The sequence below is a fragment of the Schistocerca serialis genome, chromosome 7 (assembly GCF_023864345.2).
Source record: "Schistocerca serialis cubense isolate TAMUIC-IGC-003099 chromosome 7, iqSchSeri2.2, whole genome shotgun sequence".
Lineage (NCBI taxonomy): Eukaryota > Metazoa > Arthropoda > Insecta > Orthoptera > Acrididae > Schistocerca > Schistocerca serialis.
In genome coordinates, this window is record NC_064644.1 from 499,750,697 (window position 1) to 499,768,112 (window position 17,416).

Below are 17,416 nucleotides of genomic sequence, written 5' to 3' on the forward strand. Positions count from 1 at the left end.
TGGCCGTGATTCGCTACAATATAGTATTACTTTCTAGTTAAAACTTTTGGCGAGTTTCTTTCTCAGGTCTATCGGAATTTATTTTGCTGTCAGTATATCTTTCACCTTTTCAAAAACCTCTCTTACCAAAAGATGTTGCACATATTTTCTCCACACAGATTGCATTTTCTGTCACCAAATTTCCTAACTATTTAAAAGATTTTACTTGTTCCAAAGTCTTTCCTTCCAATACTGTTTTCAATGAAGCCTTCATCTTCGCTGATCCTCATTACTTTGGTCTTTCTAGTATTTATGCTCATTTCATATTTCTCACTTTTACATTTATCAAAAAAATGGCTCTGAGCTCTATGGGACTTAACTTCTGAGGTCATCGGGTCCCGGCCGGCCGCAGTGACCGAGCGGTTCTAGGCGCTACAGTCTGGAACAGCGCGACCGCTACGGTCGCAGGTTTGAATCCTGCCTCGGGTATGTATGTGTGTGATGTCCTTAGGTTAATTAGGTTTAAGTAGTGCTAAGTTCTAGGGGACCGATGATGGTTCAGATGGCTCGCAGCACTATGGGACTCAACTGCTGAGGTCATCAGTCCCCTAGAACTTAGAACAACTTAAACCTAAGTAACCTAAGCACACCACACACATCCATGCCCGAGGCAGGATTCGAACCTGCGACCATAGCGGTCGCGCGGTTCCAGACTGTAACGCCTAGAGCCGCTCGGCCACTGCGGCCAGCCGGGGACCGATGACCTCAGAAGTTAAGTCCCATAGAGCTCAGAGCCATTTAAACCATTTTTTGAAATATCAACACAGCCATCAACTGGCCAAGTACAGAGTCCTGTAATTGACAACTGAATGCTCTCTTGCATGGAGCTGGCGTGATTCGAGAAGGTTTGTGTACGGGGGAGAAAATACAAGTGGATGAGGCCCCGCTGTGTGTTTGGCAATTGTGCGCTGGCTGCGGGCGACTGTGGCCCCCCCTGGTGCTAGATACGAACGCTGCGGCGGCGGCTTTTGTGGTCACACCGCAGGCGTTGGCGCACGGGAAAAGATGGACCATACTAGTCGTACTGCTGCTGGCGGAAGGTCACCACGGGGAGGTAGCCTCCCAATCCGCCAAGGTGACCCGACGACGACAACAGCGGCGATGGCCACAGCGCAACGAGAGCTGCACGGTGACAGTGTTGGTTTCCGTCTGCTCACCAGTATTCGATGAGGCGTCTCCGTAGCGGTGACTGGCCGTCAGTTATTTCTGGCTCACTGGGGTATAAGGACAGAAAGGGCCCAGACAATGGTGCACTAGCCACGGTGACGAACCTGCCCAGGTTCGAATCCTGCCTCGGGCACGGATGTGTGTCATGTCCTTAGGTTAGTTAGGTTTAAGTAGTTCTAAGTTCTGGGGACTGATGCCCACAGATGTTAAGTCCCATAGTGCTCAGAGCCATTTGAACCATTTTTGAACCTGCCCATGAGGGTTCTGTGGGCCAGGTGGCAGCAAGAGGTGGAGGCAACGACGACGAGGATCCAGTCAGTGAGCGGATGGCGTCCTGACAGCCACCGGCAGACATAGGTTAAGGGTTTGGGGCGGGCAGTGGCTCCACTACGACGTCGTCGACGCCCACCAGCACAGCCACATAAGGAGCTTCCAAGAAGTTCAGCCACTGGGAGGGGTGGATCGTGCAGGCGTCTGTGTCCTCTGCAGCTGCAATGGTTCGTGGCCCCACTGATGGCGTAGTTGTTAGCCATGGTGACTGACACCCCACCTGCATCCAGGCTGAACATTCACCGCCGCCCTGAGTGCCCGCGGGGTTCGAGGAGCCATGTCACGGTTTGCGCGGCCCATCCAGACGGAGGTTTGAGTCCTCCCTCGGGTATGGATGTGTGTGTTGTTCTTAGCATGTTAGTTTAAGTTAGTTTAGGTAGTGTGTAAGTATGGGGACCGATGACCTCAGCAGTTTGGCCCCTTATTAATTCACGCACTTTTGAACTTTTTTTTTAATATTCACTGGTCATGCGTCTCCTGAACCATCGCCAGCTCCTATCCCACCTGCTGACCAAAGGTGCGCTCCCAGACTGGATCACTCATAGCATATCGTGAAGGGCGCTGCCGTGGCTTGGCTGCGACGCAAAACGGAGCATCGTCCAGTGTTGTCGGCTATGGAGAACTTCTTCTGGGCTGCAGTCGTTCAGCTTGGTGGTCTCGTAGATGCTTAGGAAGAGGTTCAAATGGTTCAAATGGCTCTGAGCACTATGGGACTTAACATCTGTGGTCATCAGTCCCCTAGAACTTAGAACTACTTAAATCTAACTAACCTAAGGACATCACACACATCCATGCCCGAGGCAGGATTCGAACCTGCGACCGTAGCAGTCGCGCGGTTCCGGACTGCGCACCTAGAACCGCTAGACCACCGCGGCCGGCGCTTAGGAAGAGGGCTATGCCAAATCGGCAGGTGAATTCGCCAAGAACTCTGTCAATTTTGTCTTACATGTATGCAAAGTATGTGCCGCCTCACCATTAGACTGGGACAGAAATGGTGCAGACGTGAGGTGAGTAATACCATTCTGGATGCAGAAATCGCGAAAAAATGCCAAGGCAAACTGTAGGCTATTATAGGATATCATCATCCGTTGCAATCCTTCGATCACAATATAAAGGTACCGAGACACTAGAAAACATTAGCAATGACTTGACATGGGCAATTGTCTTGTCAGTATGACCGACCAAACAAAAGGAACACCCTTCTTCCGCAAGTTGTTTAAGGGCTGCATGATGTCTGCCTCATTGGTGATAAACATTGAATAGTAACTTTCTCAAAAATGCTTGGTGTTCTTTCAGGTTTCACGGCTTAGTCAATAGCCGCTAGATTATGCTGCACAGCACGGACGCTATCCTTCGAAGATGGCCTACATATTCTTCTGCCTGAAAGAACTTTGACTTCTGCAGGATACATTTAAGGCCTGCATCTTACATTTTATTGAAAAGAGTCCGAAGATTGTCAGGATATTCCTGGCGTGATGACCCTATGATCATAATGTCGTCTAAATGGTTTGCACTACAGGTTCCATAGCGAATTAACTATTCTAAGAGAAGCAGAAAATTATGGGGGACAGTCGCAATACCAAAAGACAAAGTAAAACCCCAAACAGGGAGTTGATTACCATAATCTGTTGGGAAGCAGAATCCATTGGAATCAGTAGATATGCCTCCCTCCAAGCAACCAATATTTGGAAACCATACGTCACTCGCCAGTTTCGTGAACATTTCGTCAGTCTACAGAATCGTATAAGAACCCACTACGAACTAAGTGTTAATGGTGGATTTGAGCTCTCCGCACAATCGAAGCGTCCCTGATGATTTGTGAATGACGACCAATGTCAAAGCCTATTAACGAAAGGTGATCTGTTCAATGATAACCACGCTCTTCGACCTATCTAGTTCATCCTCGACTGCCGATCTCTGATGGAAGTGATCGAGCGCTGCAAAACTTAGGCCGGCGAAAACAGAGGACCGAGCTCACGGTAGAGGTTGCCCAGTTCCTGAAACAGAATAGTGGAAAACAGGATATTCCATATCTTGAATTTTAGATCCAAAGACCGTGAATGCATTGAGACTGAATATGTTCTCCGACGTTGCATTGTCTGCAGCCAATAACGCGATTTCCCTAGTGACGAGTTGATACTCGACGTCTAAGTTGAACTCTTCTTGAAAAGGAATCATCTAATTTCCAGAATTTAGCAAACGACGATTTGTGAAGGAGAGAGCAGGTCGCTCCTGAAGATGAAAGGTTTCAAGGTTCATGAGGGACACAGAGTACCCGACGTCGACTTGCAAACTGAAAGGTTGTTGCTGTGTCAACAGCATAATGTAACCCTTGCTCTGAACATGGAGCTCTTGGCGTGGACTGGCGTAACACTATGCGCTTCCGTGAACACATCCGCGTCCGAGGCCTGGCTGCGCGAGGAGATACGGGAATGTACACGGCAAAAGTCAAGGCACATCATGAAACCGCAACAGCAGTGCCCGATTGCGATTCGAATGAATTAGAGAATTCAAAAGCATCAGGGATTGTCGCCAATGTTGCGCTAAAGAGCGAGCTGACGCAATTTCCACATCCTCAAACTATTCATATGGAGCTTCTGACACTTAGAAAGCCTTAGCCATAGCCAAAATCACATCACCCGTTGGATCTTCTAAATGCAACTCCTCTCGGGTGACCTCTCTGTCTGGGGTAGAGTAAACAACGACGACACGAATCAGAAAATTGGCATAGGTGTGTTGGTAGAAAGAACACACGAATTTCTTACTTAGGCCACCGAGGTCGGCTACCCATACTTAGTACGATTGTCCTGGTTTCTTTTACCATTGGTGGAACTCCATAATGGAAATCATCACGAGGGTTTGCTTAAGATAAGAAACACTAAGTAAGTCACACATTTCAAAAACTGACAACGTTGATGTGTGTTTCAATGGGACAAGTTTTCGAAGCACATGAAATGTTTCAAGCGCAGTCCATGACAAGAAAAAGCTTTTTGCAACATTGGATACCCTAACTGATATGCTGCAAAATGCAGCTGCAGCCATCGCACGTATATGTCCCAATCTTCCTTTGCCTCTCGGCATGGTGGAAAAGCTGGTGGAGGGTGGCGGACAGCCACATAGACGGCAGTGGCTGGCGGGCGGCGCTCCCAGTAAATTTGTAAATAATTGACGAAACAAATCTAACTGCTTCTATTGTTGCTCAAGCTTGTACTGTCGTTACTGTAGCATATTGAACCAACGCCGGATCCATTTCACTCGTGAAAGACACACACAGAACGAACCTTTTCATCGCCGCCAAAACTGCTGTATCTACACTCTTTATTGACAACCATTACACAGAGAAAAATTACGTCAGTTGATAACTGCGTGTCGAATAATCACAAGGTTAAAGAAACGTTAACACAACTATTGGGCCACGTGTTCGTATTTTCCGGCTGCGGCGCTGGCTGTATGCGGCAGTGGCGCGCTTTCTTGGCCTGGCCGCCACTGGCGCCGCATACAAATGCTGCGGTAGTGGATTGGGCGGCCACGTCACCACATTCAGCATCAACATCTTTCTCCGGTCTTCACTCTATGAAACGCCTTTTCCAAGTCAACATAAAAGGTGTATATCTCCCTTCCAATGTCTATCCTCAAATATCAAACAGTGTCTCTCACCCCATATTCAACTTTTGTAGTTCTATCGTCCTCTCTAGCGTGTAATATTACGGTATGTTGATAATTTTTACTTTTGGTTGGTCTAATTACAATTGAATGTAACACGATTTTCGTGCCGTAAGCATTTTATTCTTTGCAAGGCATATTCAGTGGCCTGGAATATGTACATATCTTTGTTTACCCTATTTAGTTTACATTTTTTGACAATGTATATATGGGTTATATACATTTCTGGCAGTTGACGTTTCTATACTGTAGTAATAATTTAATGTTCTGTCACGGGTTTCATGGACGTTGTCCTACAAGTTGTGTTTTTGTTCCTTCTTGGCGCTGTTCTTGTAGCCAACGGCCTTGCAGCAGTGGTAACAGCGGATCCCGTCAGATCATCGAAGTTAAGCGCTGTCGGGCTTGGCTAGCACTTGGATGGGTCAGCCCTTGAGAGGCCAATTGAGGAGCTACTTGACTGAGAGGTAGCAGCACCGGTCACGATAACTGACAACGGCCGGGATAGCGGTGTGCTGACCATATGTCTCTTCGTATCCGCATCCGGTGATGCCTAAGGGCTGAGGATGACATGGAGGCCGCTTGGCCTTGGGCTTTCAAGGGCTGTTCGTACGGTGTTTGTTTTGTGTTTCCGTTTCTTCTTCTTACATTTGCCCTTCGAAATTTTATTTTTCAGACTTGCTATAATTTGGTTGATGTAGCCAGCCGTCGAACGTTATCGCCAAAGGTCAAAAGCTGTAGCCATCTAATTAGTGTATTTTTGCTATATCTGCTATATCTGTATATAGCAAAAATATGCTATGTATGCTGCTCGGTATCCTGGACGACATCATCCAAGTGTCTGGACCGTTCGCCGGATAGTTACGTTATTTAAGGCAACAGGAAGCGTTCAGCCACATGTGAAACGTTAACCACGACCCGCAACAAATGATGATGCCCAAGTAGGTGTTTTATCTGCTGTCGCGGGTAATTCGCACATCAGAAGCAGACAAATCGCACGAGAATCGGGAATCTCAAAAACGTCGGCGTTGAGAATGCTACATCAACATCGATTGCACCTGTACAATATTTCTATACACCAGGAATTGCATGGCGACGACTTTGAACGTCGTGTACAGTTCTGCCACTGGGCACAAGAAAAATTTCAGGACGATGACAGATTTTTTGCACGCGTTCTATTTAGCGATGAAGCGTCATTCACCAACAGTGTTAACGTAGACAGGAATAATATTGGGCAACAGAAAATCCACGATGGCTGCGACAAGTGGAACATGAGATACCTTGGCGGGTTAATGTATGGTGCGGCATTATGGGAAAAAGGATAATTGGCCCCATTTTATCGATGGCAATCTAAATGGTACAATGTATGCTGATTTCCTACGTAATGTTTTACCGATGTTACTACAAGATGTTTCACTGCATGACAGAATGACGATGTCCTTCCAACATGATGGATGTCCGGCACATAGCTCGCGTAAGGTTGAAGCGGTATTGAATTGCCAAATGAATTGAGGTTGACGAACATCATTTTGAGCATATATTGCATTAATATGGTATTTACAGGTAATCACGCTGTAACGGCATGCGTTCTCAGAAATGATAAGTTCACAAAGGTACATGTATCACTTTGGAACAACCGAAATAAAATGTTCAAACGTACCTACGTTCTGTATTTTAATTTAAAAAATCTGCCTGTTACCAACTGTTCGTCTAAAATTGTGGGTCATATGTTCGTGACTATTTCACAAAGCGAAAAAAGTGGTCCAACTAAAACATTGATATTTCTTTACGTACTACACGAATATGTAATAAGAAATGGGGGTTCTCATTTAAGAAAAAAAAAAAAGGCAGTTGATATCCGTTTGACATATGGCAGCGCCATCTAGCGGGCCAACCATAGTGCCATATGGTTTCCCCCTTCAAGCTAGACAAGTTTCGTTCTTTAAAGTTTTTTCGTTTGACGCTTATTTCGTGAGATATTTGGCCCGGTCACGATCAATGGACCACCCTGTATATAGTACATTACAATAACTATATTCCGTATTCCCATAAATAAGCCATTCACTTCTTCTTTAATATAAGATATCAGCATGGTGATGTGGATTGTTATATTGCCAAATTATTTAGTAGATGATTGAGATTGAAAGATCTATTCACACACTGTGTAAAGAAGAAACTACAGTTTGTAGAATTACGTATTAGGTATGCAAGTATGTTATACTAGAATTAGAATCAATTATTTTATTACATTTCATGTATCTCACATAAGATAGAGAAGGTAACCGATGCTGACACAAAAGATGCACGAGACGTGGTGAAAGATCAGCTTATCAGTAGACGAGAAAATTTACAGGCATACCCGTACGGAAGGTACACTGGTACTGAAACATTGCCAAGCAGAATTGGTATTCACCTACTACAAGCAGTGCGAGCACTAGCCAGTGTGTATGAGCTCTAGCTGCGTGAACAGCCAAAGTACAGCACAATGGTGGGTGACTTTCTTGCTCCATTAATTGCAGGAAGCTTATGTCATTTGGGTCATATCACGTAGACTGCCATTGTAGCTCTGACATGGTCAACCAACGTCGTCCAGTTGCCCAAGTACATCACCAATCGAATGTGTCCTCTTCAATGTCGTCACAGAAACCAATGGTTCCAAACAAAACCATACTTGCATGTGACATCTGCAGTTAGTGAACGAACCTCACTCTTACAGTTTTCGATCTCCTATGTACTCAGAATGAAAGGTTGTGGTACTATATCATCACGATCCCGTGAAGACGAATTTTATATAAAAAAAGTAAGTAACATGATATGAAATAGAGGAAGATACGGACCACACATATTTCATTATGACAAATTGTAGTGTATAATCCTTTTAGCATTTTTATTGTACTTACTATAATGCGCTGAATGATCAGAATGCTTAGCATTTTTGTTAGGTCAGCTGTCCATCTATATGGCACAAGCTTTTGACATTTTAATTTATTAGAATAAGTGAGATTTGTATTAATCAAATTGAAATCCACTTAATGGTATTTACTAATTTCAATTACCTCTATTTTCTGTGTACTTTAAATTAACTCTTGTAAATATTAATTGTATTTTGTATAAATTACAGTCTGAGCAAAGGCTCATTCGATTTGAATATTGACTTCACACTGGCTAAGATCATTTTTCGACATTCATTGCTTGATATTGCCATAGTTCTGTTTTGGTGTATTTAGTTATTTACTCGTCCCATTGGTAAACTTATAATTTAATGACTACAATCAGAAGTCACATCGATCTATCATTACACAAGGGCAGTCCACACTTGTACTTTGATATAACTGATTACTGATTTGAACATTTCTGTCTTACATCTATGTAATAATTATTTTAAACGTTAATCTTATCTTCATTTAAATTTCATATTCATTTAAAAACCTGATTTTCTAAATATTCATGGCTTTGTATTACGTCCCTTCACGAATTCAGCTTCAGACATGAAAGAAATAAATCATGTTTCGCTAATGCATAATAATTTTTTTGCTTAATCGTATTTTTAATGAATCTGTTTTTACTATACATTTGTTTTTGTAATTGGATGCTAAGTATTGAGCTAAATATCTGATTTTATTTCATGATACGATAATTTAAATATTGCATTTCTTTTCTTATGTAAAAATAATTATAAGACTCTTTGCACAGAAGTGATGCTCATGATCTAGTACTGTATATTGTTGGCCAGCAGCCTTAGCCATGGACATAACATGGGTTCCTTGATATTGATGTGATAATTTTATATTAGATATTTATGATAACATAATATTCTAATTTAGGGTGTGTTCTAAACCAGTTTACATCCTCTACAGGTTTCCTGCAAAGTACATTACAAAGTTACTTTATTTTAAAGGGGGAGTGTGATGAAAAGAGCTTGTTGAGTGACCTTTAAAATTTTTCCATCGCATTCTTCCTTTATGTTATGGTGTAGAGTTTTTAGATACTTTGCAAAAATGTTGGGATGGGTTGTTTTGGGGAAGGAGACCAGACAGCAAGGTCATCAGTCTCATCGGATTAGGGAAGGACGGTGAAGGAAGTTGTCCATGCCCTTTAGAAGGAACCATCCTGGCATTTGCCTGCAGCGATTTAGGAAATCACGGATAACCTAAATCAGGATGGCCGGACGCGGGATTGAACTGCTGTCTTCCCAAATGCGAGTCAAGTATGCTAGCCACTGCGCCACTTCGCTCGGTGCAAATATGTATTGTAGCTATCATCGACTACAGACAAGTATGATCTTTAGGATATCTATTACTGTGATGCTTGGGGAACCTCTGGTCACACTTTTCTGGGAAACTGGTCAATCAGCACTTAGGTGGTTGGTAGGCATGCTGCTGGTAGATACAGACTTGTTCTGGAATCCTCCTTGAGGAAGTACGTGGTGTTACATATGGTCAGTGGGGCTTGTAGTTGTCTTAGTGAAATTCTTCAATTATCTGTGATGTTCGAATAAATTATTTGTATGCAAAGGCACAATTTTAAATCATTTGTAGAATGCTCACTTTCTGCTGCAGATTGATTTTCAATGGTATGGTAACGCTAAACCTGCTATCAACCATAAAAGTTAATATGTATGCTGCAGCATTTCATGTCTTTGTAGGCCTGTTGATGCAAGACTGGTTACAGAGTCGGCATTTATCACTTAATCCCGAACAATGTAGATGTATTTCAATCATTCTACTCCTGAACTTAGTTTATTTAATCGTTCATTGAGAGTCGTGCCTAGAATTGGTTTCATGTGCCGCTGTTCCACTAGAATCGTCGAATCATGTGTCTTTGTGATGTTATGACGTAATATGTTTCACTGTTCTTCTCGGTTCTTTATTAAATATTTGAGAGTGAATTTCCACTAACTTTTGACCTTTCCCATTCCAGGATAACTGTTATGAGGTGTCCCACATTTGTTTCATATTACTGCTGCGACTAGTATCACTAAATATTTCACGTATCGGGTAAATACTCCACTTTTCAAGTATCCCATTATAATGGAAGGATTTTCATGGTTTAAGAGAGATTCGGCGCAGGATTGTCTTTACAGTGGTGTTATGGCTGATTCTATGAAAGTGTATTTACTCGCTGCCTCACAAATTATTTCAAATAGACTATTGACACTAGGTGTTTAGTATGAGTAGGAGAACGATGTATATTCAGATCTATGGAACCGACTTGAAGTCGTAGTGCCATCAATTTCACATTTCTCCTTATTCGACTGCTGCAGCTACCATGCTAGGTCTACATCCCGGGTACAGTGAAGAACTGTAAGTTATTCAGTACAACACTTTAATTATTGTTAGGATCTTATAGTCACTTTGCCAATTACATTCTTATACTATGCCTCTTTTCCTTCTGTTGCGTATTTAAAGTATTTCTACTACATTAACAGAAGTGTTATTTGACTCATCAGTGGGTTGTTATAAGGTATAGTTTCTTTATACCAGTGCAATATTGGTTTATCTGTTAAAAGTTAAACCATTTGCTAAAGGAAGCACACCCCTTACAATAGTATCAATACTGGAGAACATCCACTAATATTACACAGCGCTCACAGTGGGTTTTGTCTACTGAATGACGAATAGTCCAGGAGGAAGTGAGAAAGATACTGGAAGATGACGTCATTGAACCTTACCTACGTAAATTTCCATAGACATTTGAAGAACAAATAAGTTGCCTTACAACCGTGTTGAATTGTGTTGTTTGACCACAGGCCTTTGACTCAACCCGAAATCGCGCCATTTTGCAGATAAAGAAATAAAAATCTTAGGACACCTAGTAAATGGTAAAGGAGTCCCTCTCAATACAGAGAAAGTAAGAGGGGTCGCAGACTTTCTGACGCCTTGGCACAATCTTCATACGAGACAGTTTCTCGGAATGTGCTCGTAGTACCGGCGATTCATAAAAGACTTGTTCGAAAGTTCGTCCCTCGCACGAACTACCGGAGGGAGACGCCAAATTTTCCTGTAGCAAAATATAAGAAAGATCTTTCCTAGTCCTTAAGGGGGCGCTAACATTTTCTCCATACATAGCGTTGTATAACGACGATATCAAGACAGAACGCTAGAGTATATAAGATATGTACATTTCTAGTGCACATTCGGGAAGGTAGTCAGTAGCTTATGTTTGCAGAGTTATGTTCGGAATAAACCTCTCTACAACCGAGAAAGAGTGCGTTGCAATTGTCTGGCCCGTCAACAAGTTATGGCTGTATTTAGTTGGAAAATTGTTCGCTATTGTGTCGAATCACCAGTCTGCAGGCTGGATGATTAACGTGAAAGAACTGTCGTGTTTACGGGCTAGATGGGCACTGAGGCTCCAGAGATAAGGTGTCACAGTGGTATACAAAAGCGGACGCAAACACAAAGATTCCGACTGCGTTTCAGCGAATCTTGTGGAGGAACACAGCAGCATTGGCGAAATATCAGTCATCGCTTCATTAAATGTCACTGCTGCTGAATATAGGAAAGATCCAGTGTTGCTTAAAACCATAGAAGACTTGGAGAACCAGCAATCGACTAAAGGAGGATATTTATTTATTTATTGCCAAATTATAGACCTGTTACCTGATGTTTAAAACAGGTAGTACATCTTACAATTTTCGTTTTTCATCTTTTTACAGTTTTCTTTTCTTTTGTTTTATCTAGAGCATTTACAAAGAATGATACTTTTCAAAATAACAAAGGAGAACAACAATTAATAAACGGAACATTATATAAAAGGAACTATGATCTTGTGGAGTGGAAATGTCTGTGCCTCATTCCAGCTCATTTACGGCCAACTCTCCTGAAGTTTCTCCACGACTCTCCAACATCTGAGTCAAGTGGGATTCACGGAGAACTCTAGAAATAATCAGAAGCAGGTATCACTGGTCAGGTCTTCACTGATCCGTTACACACTATGTGAGCCACTATCAGGAATGCTAGCGACATAAGCGCGTGCCGTACTAACCTATGGAACAGCTGGTACCAATTCAGTCTGCAGAAGCACCATTTCATCGATTTGCATTCGACTTATTGGGGAGGCTCCCAAAGTCGACCAACGGGAATCAATGGGTAATTGTCTGCAGTGATTACCTCACACACTACGCTGTCACGAAAGCTGTGCGACTGCCAAAACTCTTGAAATTCCTGGATTCCTTGTAGAAGAACTCATCCTGAAGCAGCGAACATCCTGCGTGACGACCTCGGATCTTGGAAAGAATGTACAGTCCAGTCTACTATACGATCCTCTCAAAGGATGAGTGTGTATCACCCGCAGACAAACGATCTTTAATAAGATGTTAGCAGATACGCTCTCAATGTACGTAGATTTTCGACCGAGAGGTGGGGACATCACACTGCACGTCGTGACATTCGCATACAACACAGTGAAGCAAGCTACTACATAATGAGATTTTCACTCTGCAGCGGAGTGTGCGCTGATATGAAACTTCCTGGCAGATTAAAACTGTATGCCGGACCGAGACTCGAACTCGGGTCCTTTACCTTTCGTAGGCAAGTGCTATAACAACTGAGCTACCCAAGCACGACTCACGCCCCGTCCTCACAGCTTTACTTCGGCCAATACCTCGTCTCCTACCTTCCAAACTTTACAGAAGCTCTCCTGCGAACCTTGCAGAACTTGCACTCCTGAAAGAAAGGATATTGTGGAGACATGGCTTAGCCACAGCACTTGCCCGCGAAAGGCAAAGGTCCCGAGTTCGAGTCTCTGTCTGGCACACAGTTTTAATCTGCCAGGAACTTTCATATCAGCGCACACTCCGCTGCAGAGTGAAAATATCATTCTGGAAACATCCCCCAGGCTGTGGCTAAGCCATGTCTCCGCAATATCCTTTCTTTCAGGAGTGCTAGTTCTGCAAGGATCGCAGGAGAGCTTCTATAGAGTTTGGAAGGTAGGAGACGAGGTACTGGCAGAAGTAAAGCCGTGAGGACGGGGCGTGAATCGTGCTTGTGTAGCTCGGTGGTGGAGACTTGCCCGCGAAAGGCAAAGGTCCCGAGCTCGAGTCTCGGTCCGGCACACAGGTTTAATCTGCCAGGAAGTTTCAAGCTACTACATGCTTCTCACCCTTCTTTGTGCTCCACGGTCGCAAAGCCGAAAAAACTATGGGCACGCTGCTCCAAATTCAGCCTGACGATAGTCTTAATGGCTACTTGAAACACCTTTTCACCAGGATCGAAGAGGCAAGGCAGCTGGCTCACTTACGGATTCTAGACGTCCATGTTAAATACCTCGAGCGTTATAGAGCCAAGCACCGGCGACTAAAATGCAGCCCAGGAGACTTCGTGTGGCCTTTCACACACTTGCGGGAAAGTGGGGCTATCGGAAAAGTTACTACAGCGCTACTTTGAGCAGTATCGTATCCTTTGTCGCTTGCTGGACGTCACATACGAGGCCGATGATTACGAGCCTTCAACAAAAGTACAAAAGCGCAAAGATGTCGTCTACGTCCTCCGTATGCAGCCATGCTGCAGTCCTGAGGCGCTGACCTACGATCGGGACTTCCCGTTCAATAAAACTGAAGACGCACTCGCCGATTGTGAAGCTTCGACGGGAATGGTTATCTTTGATTCTCACCACAGTGAAGAGGATATTACAGTACGTCCAGAACGTAAGGATCCGCAAGCGGTTGAATACATGGAATCATTGAGGATCTATGTCCAGGGTTCTGTAATTGACTAATGAGGAATTCTGAAGGAGTGAATCTATATATTCGGGAAAGGATGTAACAACATGAGCAGCGCTGCGTGCAGTGTGGCGTAAAGGTTAGCATTATTGGTCGGTTTTCGACCGAGCCCCAACAAATTGTTTGACAACTCAAAATTATAGTTTGTGAAACGTTTCCGAATTTGTAATGTTTATATATTCTGGAATATTCGATGTCTGTAAACACCAGCAGCACGCTAGTTTCAGGAGATCGATAGTGTTCTATTTCATCCATATGTATTCATAATAAACGCGCTTTCAGTGTCAATTGTGGTACGTCACTGACGATCACGCTTTTTGATTTGGAGCTCATTCTGGTTACGACGTGACGATATCAGATACCGCTACTCCTCCGCAGTTTGAATTTCCACTCTTCAGTCAGCCTTACACTGATTACTTTTGGCATGATACCGTAAGAAATATTCACGTGTACCAAATAAGGAAGTACTAAATAGAACTGATGAGAAAGAAAGTTTGTGGTACAACCTGATTAGAAGAAGGGATCGGTAATTAGGACACATTCTGAGACATCAAGGGATCACGAATTTCGTATTGGAGAGAAGTGGGGTGAGGAGGGAGTGAGTGGTGATAAAAATCGTAGAGGAATGGATGGTTTCTAATGAAATAATACTCAGCCAACTTTAATATTAATGCATGTTTATTTACACCAAATCACAGATCATTATTTACCATTTTAGTCAACAAAGTTATTTGTGGAAAACAATGTCGTCAAGGTGATGTCCATAATTTCGAATGCAGGACTCAAGTCTCTTCTCAGAATCCTCCACCACACGGACTAAAATCTCTGCAGGGATGGCAGCAATTTCTTGAATGATTGCATTCTTCAACTCGTCCAAATTTCGTGGTTTGTGGTTACAGACACAGTTCTTAAGGTACCCCCACAGAGAAAAGTCACATACTGACAAGTTGGGAGACCTGGGAGGCCAAGGAACATTGCCAAAACGTGAGTTGCTCCAGCCAGGAAACATGCGTGTAAGAACTGTCATTGAAGTGTTTGCAGTGTGCGATGTGGCCCCATCCTGCTGTAACCAAACGTCTTTTAAAGGGATTCATCGTCTTCTTAGTTCCGGTTTCAGGAATGTTTCAAGCATACGAATGTAATCAACCGAATTAACAGTAACTGTGGCTCAGTTCTCTTCAAAAAAATAAGGTCCAATAATGCCAACAGAGCCAAGAGCACAAAAAAATAAGGTCCAATAATGCCAACAGAGCCAAGAGCACATCAGACTGTTAGTTTTTCTGAGTGTAGAGGACGCTGGTGGATAAGTTGTGGATACTGTGGAGCCCAGTAACGTAGGTTTTGCTTATTCACGGTCCCGTTTAAACGAAAATGAGCTTCATCGCTCATCAATAAAATTTGATTTTCATTCGATCCCAAAATCACTTGCATTCTGTAAGTTAAGTCTTATCGTACAGCAAAATCAGTTTCCTTAAGTTGTTGGACAACGAGCATTTTGTAGGGATGGAATTTTAATTCTTTAAGCAAAATTTGTCTAACCGATTCACGATTGATTCGTAACTCACTAGCATGACATCTAGCTGACCGTCCTGGGCTTCTGACTGCCGCTTGCCTTACCCTTTCAACATTTCCTGGTGTCGTTACTCTGCGTCTCGGGCCAGGATGCTTCTTATCCAGTATCTTTCCAGTTGATCTGAAGTTTTCCACCCATCTGAAGGTTGTGTTACGGCTCGGAACAGCTCCATGTCGACCGATATTAAAACGCGCACGAAACAATCGTTGCGTAGCAATAATAGACTCACCACTTCTCACGAAACTGTCATAGACAAACACTCGACGTTGCAAGTCCCACTGCTCCTTAGTGACTGAGTGAATGAAATGGCATCTTGTGTGGATCAGAACTATCCCCACCACGACCAACTACCACCACCGCGCCCTCAGTACTACGCAGTTCAAAACCGTCCGTCTCCCGTGTGTCACCCTGTACAAGCAGACTGGTGATGGGGGGAGGGGGGGGGGAGGGTAAAAGAGAGAACGAGAGAGAAATTACTACCTGTGATTCAGAATAACTAAGTTACTGCCTGTCAGAGGGCGGTGTTCTCTGATCGCCATTACCTGGGTGCACAATAGGGTTATGGTGGCATTCCGTTCATCCATCTCTGTTTTCCTGTCACCATTTCCCAATTTCCCTTTCGTCTTCAAACGTTCTGTAGAATAAAACCAGAAAAAGCATCGGTACCGAGAAACAAAACACTATGCGCATTGTTTGTGTCCTTTCTTAAACCAGAACGTAATTTGTTCCGATAATCAGTCAAAATCTCCTGCACAAAGCACCCACCCAGGAACGAGAATAAGGAAGACCACCGGCTGGTGTTTATATCACGCCTTGAACGAGCCGAGAGCAGGGGAAACAGATCTGGCAACAGAACGGAGGAGGGAAGGAGAGAGAAATGCAAGACGGGGTAGCAAACAGGGCTGTGGGTAATTCAATTTCAGGCCTCTCGGAGGAGACAAGAGGGAGGCAGGCAGTGATCAGGGATTTGGCGGCTCTCCCTGGGATCACAGCGCACGGCCGACTCTGTACTCAGGCGCCTCTGCAAGCAGGAGAACGGAGAACACACAGGCCGCGCTCTTTCTGTTTGGCAACGTTCGCACGACACTGTGTCGATAATTGAAAGCTTTCTTGATATTGCACCTGATGTTGAGTAGAAACGCAGGGCCGGAAAAACGAAAGTACCTGCATTTATCCTGCGGAGGTCGAATCTCGGCAAAATGACGATTTTTATTGTTTGAAATGAGATGTGGAGAAATGATTATTTGACTGAATTGTTCATTTCTTCTGCTTAGAGGTGTTGGCAGCTAACTAATTGTCCAACTATGTGATTTACACTTGCTTTCCACTCTACAGTGGCAGCACATAGATTCAAACTGACACTAGAAAGGTACTGGAATAAGCGGTGTCTCCACCGTCTTGCTACTGTAGGCTCATTTTACGTTTCTCCTCTGAAAACTGCATCTTCTCCGTCGAAGCAGCTCTGTAATACAGTTGATACTACGAATGGAAATACTATTGTCTGTTATACTGAAGCACCAAAGAAACTGGTATAGGTATGCGTATTCAAACACAGAGATATGTAAACAGTCAGAATACGGCTCTGCGACCGGCAGCGCCTACATAAGACAAGAACTGTTTGGTGCAGTTGTTAGATGGGTTACTGATGCTACAGTGACAGGTTATCAAGATTTAAGTGAGTTTGACCGTGGTGTTATAGTCGACGCACAAGCGATGGCATACAGTATCTACGAGGTAGCGACGAAGTGGGGATTTTCCCGTACACAGTTCCATGAGTGTACCGTAAATATCAGGAATTCGTTAAAACATCAAATCTCTGACATCGCTGCAGCCGGAAAAAGATCCTGCAAGAACGGTACCAACGACGACTGAAGATCATTGTTCAACGTGACAGAAGTGCAACCCTTCTGCAAACTGCGGCAGAT